We start from the raw sequence: 7676 nt of genomic DNA, 5'->3' as shown, positions 1-7676 counted from the left end.
AAGGGCCCAAATACCAAAGCAAAATGGCATGTATCTCCATCTTTCTTGTCCTGCTGTCTAACCCAGTGCCACCACATGAGGAGGGCTGCTGGTGTCCCTTGGGCTTGGTGCTGATGGCCCTGTGCACCAACACGCTTCTGCAGGCACCCTGGCTTGTGTTCAGAAGTGCCTCACGGACATCCACTGTTGCGTCTGTGCAGGGAAATGCTGTCTATGTTCTTTGGGAAGAGAAACAAACCTGAGGCAGAGACCAAAGGCAGTTTGCCTGGAGCACCTCCCAGGAGCTCCTCCAGCAAACCAGCTAGCCTCCAAGTACACGTCTCTGCTTCCCCTGCAGGCATGAGTGATTCCCACTGATGCACAACCTGAGAACTGAGCAGAAATCAGATCCTGGTGCCTCCAAATCCCACCCAGCCCCAGTAAGGAGATCACCCTCAAGGAAGGGAAGGGAAGGGAAGGGAAGGGAAAGGAAGGGAACAGAAGGGAACAAGTAACGCTGGCAGTTGTTGGCAGGCAGCAGCAATCACAGCTGCCTACCAGGCAAGCAGCAGCACTCCCACATGGCCCATGTGTTGAGGGGCTGCCGGCAGGCGTGCTCCCAGGTCAGGTGCTTGCTGCATGGGAGAAGCCTTCATCCCCTTGTAGCTTTTTTCTGCTGGATTCCGTCAGTCTTGAGCTGTCAGTGGGAACAGCACAAACACCAGCCTTTGTAAATCAGATAGTGAAGCATGGGTTTACTATGAAATAGAAAGCAAAGGAGATTGGTGGGAACTGTACTTGCATGTGGCTCTTTTATGTGGTTGCATTGCAGGTGGTTTTTCCACTGCATCGCATCTCTCGAAGGTCTTATTATACATAGCTGCAATTTCCCTTTCAGTTCCTTGCACCTACACACTTCATCAGCTGATCAATGGAAGAAACTCTCGCCTTCCCTGAGGAGACCTGCAGCAGCTGCTTCTGCAGTCACACAAAACCAATGGAGCACAGAGCTGTAGAGGTTCCTTCTTCTCCGCCCCAGCTCGGAGCAACAGCATCCTGGCTTTGCTGGGAGGGTGAGGATTTTTACTATATTGCTCTAAACACTCTGGAAGTGTTTTAGCAACAGAGGCAAACAACAAACATTATCCTGTGCACAATATCGACTCAGTTAATTGGCAAGTGAGGTGTTGGACTGGCCTCCTGCTTGGCTTAAATTGTATATGCACCGAACACTGTCTCCGCTCATCATGCTGTCAGTGGGAAAGGCTCCATACAGGGTAATCACATGCTGCTGCAAACACGGTGCTGGGTAAAGCTGCAAATCAAAGAAAATAGCAGACAAACAACAAGGGGAGTTGGAAGGAGGGGGTGGAGGGAGCCATGCCAGAGAACACAAGCAAGCTTCTAGCCTGCAGCCACAGCTGCACCATCTGGGAGCTCAAGGATTCATAAGAAACTTCTCTGGGATGGATCTGAGGTTCATGCATGGTGGCTGTGGGCAGAACCTGCAGAAATGAACAGGCAGGAGAGAGCTGAGCAGCTGCTCACATCTTTCAGCCATACTGCCAGTGGGTGAGGGAAGCACTGACCCTGCAGAATGGTGTAATGGAGGAAAGAGGATGTTCTGTGCTGCCTTCTCATACAGCCTTGTGAAAGTCATTGGTACTTTGCCACAAGTCCCACATGGCAACTGAGCACTGCCAGCCTTCCTGTGCCTCTGCCTGCTGCTTGCTGCTGAAGGACCAAGTTGTCTAAGACAATATAGACCCTTAAGGATGCATGTGTGTGCCCAGAAGTATTTAAAATTGTTCTAAGCAATTACATGCCTAACTCACTTGGGTCTTGTCCCATTTCAGTGCAGCCTCAGGCATTCAGATGCCTCTCCAAATCTTGCCCTTGGACTCTTTGAGGCAGCAAATTGTCTCTTACTATACCTATCTGTATAAATAAAAGTATCTGTGTACGCACGCACACACACATTGCTGTCTTGTTCTAAGACACAAGTAAACAAAGGGCTACAGAGGTCTAAAACGAAAAGCTGTCTCTCAAGAGGTTTCAGGCATGCAGTCATCCTGTAGGTTCTTACTGCAGGTAGGAACAGCTTGGCTAGAAAACCAAAGGTCTGATTCTCTTCCCACTTTGCAGCTCACCTGCTCCTGCCAGCTGGCAGCCCAGCAGCCAGACAGAGCCATGCTGACAGCCCCAGGGGCTGTGGCCTCTCCAGAGGGTCACTGTGTCTCTTGGCCACCAGACACTTCTCAGGAGTCACGCAGCACCCAACCAGACCGAAGGAAGGTAAACTGGCATGTAACCTCTCCTGCCTGAACCAGGAAAAAACAAAACCCACACCCAACCCACATGCATTAGCAGTAAGGTGGTTGCTAGAGGAGCTTAATGAGCAAGCTGCTCTTTCCTTGAAGACAGAAATTTAATTTATAGCTGCCAGGAAAGCCCACACAGTTGGAGATCACATTCTTGGTAGAAGCAGTATCACATCAAAGAAGCACAGGGCAGTTTGGCCACTGGGGACAAGTGCAGCTCTCCGTGATACCAAGTCCATTAAACTCCTTTCCCCCCACCCTATATATGCCAGAAAAAGCAGAGAGTTTAGGGCATTGAAAATCTACACTTTTGGCTCTGACAGCCTACTTGCCTAGGGTTTAGGCATGTTTGCAGGGGAGGCGCTTGGACACGGATGTTATCCTTCCTGTTAAGCTCTTGTTCAGAAAAGATGACAGAAGGAGAAACGTGGGTGAGAGCAGTCCATAATGCCAGAGTCAGGCCACACGGCCAGCAGGCGAATTTAACGTACAGATTAGTCTTTCACTCAAAAGCTGCAAACTTAATTTGTTAGTACAGGACTTACTCTCTGCCTCTGTGTACACTGCACCTAACCCTGCTTCCAAACATCATCTGGAAAGCAGACATTTCCATTAGCAGTGCTTAGAACTCAGCTCTGTCAGCACTTCCACTACAAGTTTGGAGGAGTTGTTTTAAGTCCCCGTACAGCATCTGCTCCCAGCTGGAACGCAGCACACAGGAGGGAGAGATACATCTGCACAAGTCCCATTAACACCAAGCGTTCGTTATCTCCTGGGCACTGCCATTGGAAAACACCGCCTCAGCTCAGTGCAGAAGCCAACATCCTTACCACATTTACTTTACAGACATTTGGCTGGGGATTTTACTTAAGGTTTAACTCAATTGGCAGACATTGTTTTGCTGAGTGGCTTCTGTTCCAGCTCTAGGTTTCTGTAAAGCAAGTATGAGATGCATTGGCGGTGTGCTGGCTGTTAATTACCAGTCACAAGCACGCCCTCGAACGCAGTAAGATTTTTCATTCACAATCTGGACTGAAGAAACGTTGCAAACAAAGCACCAGGTTGTAGGAAGGGGTGTTTTTTACATATCCTTCATTGAACTGGATGAGAGCTCTGGAGCCAGACAGGGAGAACAGAGAAAAGGCTATTTAGTGTCAGGACAGCAAGGAGGGATAGATTTAGGGAAACACCATGAGTCAAAGTAAATACACAGCCTCATGCACATGAACATCTGCTGCAGAATGAGGTGCATGCTGGTACCCTAAAAAATCTGTCCAGGGATGCAGGAGATGCTACAAATCCACACGGACTCGCTGCAGATGTTCTTAGATCCTGCTGTTGCTCAGTCCTTCGTTTTCTCTGTGTTTTCCAGTTTGGTGAGCAATGAAGCCATGAATTACAGCCCCCTCATTCATTCATTCCTTAGATTCTCTGCCTGCTGGCCAGGTAAATTTGGAGTCAAGACTGGAAACATCCCTCTGAGAAATGCGGACAGAGGCAGAGAGAAGCACAGAGATATGTCAGTGTCACTGGTGGGGTTTGGAGGCTGCAGCAGAATTTCTCTCCTCTCCCTCCTACCCTTATCTCTAAAGCTCTTCATGTTGTGTAAAGCCTGGGACCATGTGAATCCTAGAGCAGAAAATGAATAGGGAGCATTGCCAGCAACAAGATTTTAATAAAGATCCACATGCACACATCTTGGAGAGGGAAGGGAGAAGTCTCTGGGAGTCTGCCAGCACACGAGGCAGCTTTCCTTGAGATCCCTGGCAGAATGCTGAACTTCTCCCTTTGCCAGCATCATCACTGCTGGAGGGCAGGGATCACACTTCTCTCCGCCTTGCTTCTGGGAGGTTTATTCCCAAGGGCAGTGGGGAAGATGAAGAAGGAGAACTGTCTATTCATGTTGGTTCACACAAAGCTGCTCAAAGCCACTGTCCAGGCTGGAGAGAATGAGACTGCCAAGCTCTCACTAAGCACAGAGCTGAGTTCAAGGTCATGGTGCTTCGAGCAGGGCATTAATTAACAACAGAAACCAGAAGGGCCACTGTGGTGCTGCAGGGCATACCACAAGCCTCTAAGTAAGCCCATTCCATTCATGCATACAGGGTTACTCACAAGCCCAAGCAGGACTTAAGCCAGTCTACTACAAGAAAGAGAAACCTTTAAGAAGAAAACTGGCAATTGCTACTAATTCATGAGCCTCTTTGAGACGCAGGTGTTAGAGGATAAAAAATATCATTTTTGGAATAGAAATCAACTCAGTCCCTGCCCTCAGCTTCCACCTCTGTGCTGTATTTTCCTTCCTGCAGCTCCAGGCCTCCTGAACCTTGCTGGAGATGCTGCCTATTTTTACCCTGCCTTGGCACTTATGTTATCGTTCATGTCAGAATGAGGCCAGGCATTAAATATATCTTCCCACCAAAACTCCCCAGATTTTGTTAATTTAGGCATTCTAGTGTGATGCCTACCACACTCAGAGGAACACTCAGAACCGAGTGTCGCAGCCCCGTGCTGAGACCTGACTCCTGCTGCTGGAGCACGGGGAAGTCTCCTTTGTGCACATGGACACACACGTGTCATGGAGAGGGAGGTTCTGTTCCAATGAGGACAGTTTCTGCTGCCCTCACAAGTCCCACCCCAGAACTGCGTTTCAGGGGCCTCTATATATTTATATGTCAGCAATTTGTCAGCTGCCCTGTTTTGATTTACTACCTATATCTGCTATAGGTAGTAAATCAATACATGGCCAGTACCACATCTTTTCATATTAAAACCCCTCTAGATTTCAAGGCTAAGAGGGAGTAAGAGCTTCCAAGGAAATTCCAGAGGTCTTGTATAAAACTCACCAGCCTGACAGACTAATTACCCTATAATTCATACACAATTGCAATCTATACTGGAAGTGATTTTATGTAGATGATTGGGGTGACTCTCATTTCCTCTCTGATTTCTTCTGAGCCTTTTTTTCCGGTATCAATTCCATTGAAAAAGAAAAATATCTTGGAAATTATTAACACACAAAACCACATTTTATTAAAGCTTATTTTAAGAGCTGCCTGTTAAAACCACATATAGATACAAAGGCTCACGAGGAATCGCTCCTCCTGTTTAAGGTCTCAATACAAAAGTCTTCCTGCATTACCTTCTGGGAATCATGCCAGCTGAGAGCCTGAGAAATGGTGTAGTAATAAAAATGTAACACACTGTATCGTAAATTATACACAGGATGGGACTGATGAGGGAGGTGGTGAGTGTATTTGTCTTTCACCCCTTGCAGTGAGCTCAAGAACTGCCTAAAGTCTCTTGACCACAAGAACTTCAGAGGAGATCTCTTAGCTGCATGCCTTGTCCAGCAGCCCTGCTCCAGGGGGATGCCTGCAACAGACAGACTGGATAAGAGATGCACATCACACAGCAGCCCCCACCACTGCCTGTCAGCCAAGTGTCACCCTGGCAGGAGGAGGGCAGAACCCACCACATACCCGTGCCCGCCTGTTTGCAAGAGGATGGCTCAGCACGCGATGGCCCAGCTGCATTTGGAAAGGAGACAATTGGAAATGCTTCACAGAAAGGATTTTTTTCTCTAAATTATTATTTACAAAATATGCCAATCCCTCGCAGCTTAATTTCATTCTTCTGTTTATTTTGCAAGGAAGATGAGGCTCCAGCATAGTCAGAAATCCTGTAACAAGGGCGTTTGCTTCCTCTCTCGCAAGCAGGAGAAAGCTAAGGAGGGATTTAAGACTTCCCTCCTCCTGCAACATCGCTTCCCCAGACTCTCCCAGGCTCATTCACACTCATTTTTAAGAAAACTATTACAACAGCATAGTTACAGCCATAAGAAGGTCAGGAATTCCTAAAATCTCAGCCATTTTGTGGGATGAAAAGGAGAATTTCCATCCTCCAACCTTTCAGACTATCCCACAGCCCAACTGTGTATGCCCAAATTCTGTGAAAGGACAGATCTCTGGGAGGCAGTAACCCTTCCCAAGTCTGAGAAGGGTCTTTGCTTTTTGCTTCCACGATGCCAAACCTTTTTATTGCAGCAGTTCCTAAAAGCAACCCAGCAGTTCACTGGGAGGCGGCCATTTTCTGTGTCACTGAAGTTACACGAAGCAAAATCTGCTTTCATTTTTCAGTTTTGACTGAAATTAAAGGTTTATGGACTGAACCTCAGCCAAAAGCTTTGCTCTGCTGGTCTCCAGCAGGACCCTGTTCACTGTTTTTCATTTGACTTCCCAAGTACCTCCACACTCCATTGCAAAGATAAAAGCAAAGCCAGAGACCAGGCTCCAGTGGAAACTTGACTCGTTGGCCTCCACAGCAAGTCAGACGTGTGATGAGGAGCAGCAGCAGAGGCTGTGTGGATAGCAGGTGATGCTGCTGCCCTGCGGACACTTCCCTGCCCTTTCTGCAGTTCCCCCCCTGCAGCCAATCCTGCAGCTCACTGCCCTCCAACCCCAGTTCCCACCTGGGGATCCAGCACTGCAGGCACTGCATGGCACAGGGTCCTCCTGCTGGAGTGAGTTAAATGAGCCAGCCCACACAAACAGCCCTAGGATACTGAGATTACATTCATTTGTTCTTTTTATAATCGTGACCACAGTTTATTCGCTTGAGAAGCATAGAAAGACAAAGCAATAACATCAGCTGTTTGAGGAACTGGTCACATCCTGACTGTTATGCTGTCTCTCTTAGGGTTTTATGCACTGCAGCTCTGCTCTTGTGTCTATCTTAAAATGGTTGTTCTGTACCCCTATTAAAAAGCAGCAGCTCTAACTGGAGTGCTAAGAGAGCAGCTGGCAGGGACTGCAGCCCAGCTTCTGCCTGTAGAACCCAGTCCCACTTCGGGGCAGGAGCCCCTGCAGCCCACTGCAGTGCTCAGAGCTCCCAAACAGACCAGCAGAAGGGACTGGAAGATGGAATCTGGGAGGAGTTGGTGCCTGGGAGTCAGAAGAGGTAGAGGTGGGAGAAGGACCAGATCATCTGGGTCAGTGCAGCCTGTAACAAGGGAGAAGTGAAAGAAGGAAGGTAAGTCGGGCACATCTCACCTCCAGCAACCAGAGAACGAGGGAAAGGCAGCTCTTACAGACCTCCACTTCCCCTCTTGGTAATGGATGGGAAAGATAATTCTCCTGCCTTCTAAGGATGTTACAGGAAAGCTACCTTACATCATGACGGTGGAATTGGTTTCGGTCCTTGCTTTTATATCTCCCCTGCAGGAAGGGCATTCTGCACTGTTTTTTGCAGTATTCATGCCACATAACTTGCCATGAAAGGGGTAGGTTATTGCTCTACGCTCCTTTTAAGTCATTAGATTGATCAGCAGGGGTTGAGTTTAAGAGCTCTGCATTATTCTCTGAAGAAATCTCTCTA

General features: G+C 48.0%; 1 long non-coding RNA gene across 1 annotated transcript in view; it reads right to left on the bottom strand.

The window, feature by feature from the left end:
- Positions 1–453: 453 nt before the first annotated feature.
- LOC149915310 (uncharacterized) overlaps positions 454–7676 on the bottom strand; it is a 29873-nt gene continuing 22650 nt past the window's right edge. The window contains exon 4 of the long non-coding RNA XR_016459242.1: positions 454–7301. This is a non-coding gene — a long non-coding RNA (uncharacterized LOC149915310). The remainder of the gene's footprint in view (positions 7302–7676) is intronic.

The sequence above is a fragment of the Phasianus colchicus genome, chromosome 21, assembly GCF_987193195.1.
Source record: "Phasianus colchicus chromosome 21, bPhaCol1.hap1.1, whole genome shotgun sequence".
Taxonomy (NCBI): domain Eukaryota; kingdom Metazoa; phylum Chordata; class Aves; order Galliformes; family Phasianidae; genus Phasianus; species Phasianus colchicus.
The sequence above is the reverse complement of the archived record's forward strand: the minus strand, read 5'-3'. Positions and strand labels throughout refer to the sequence as shown.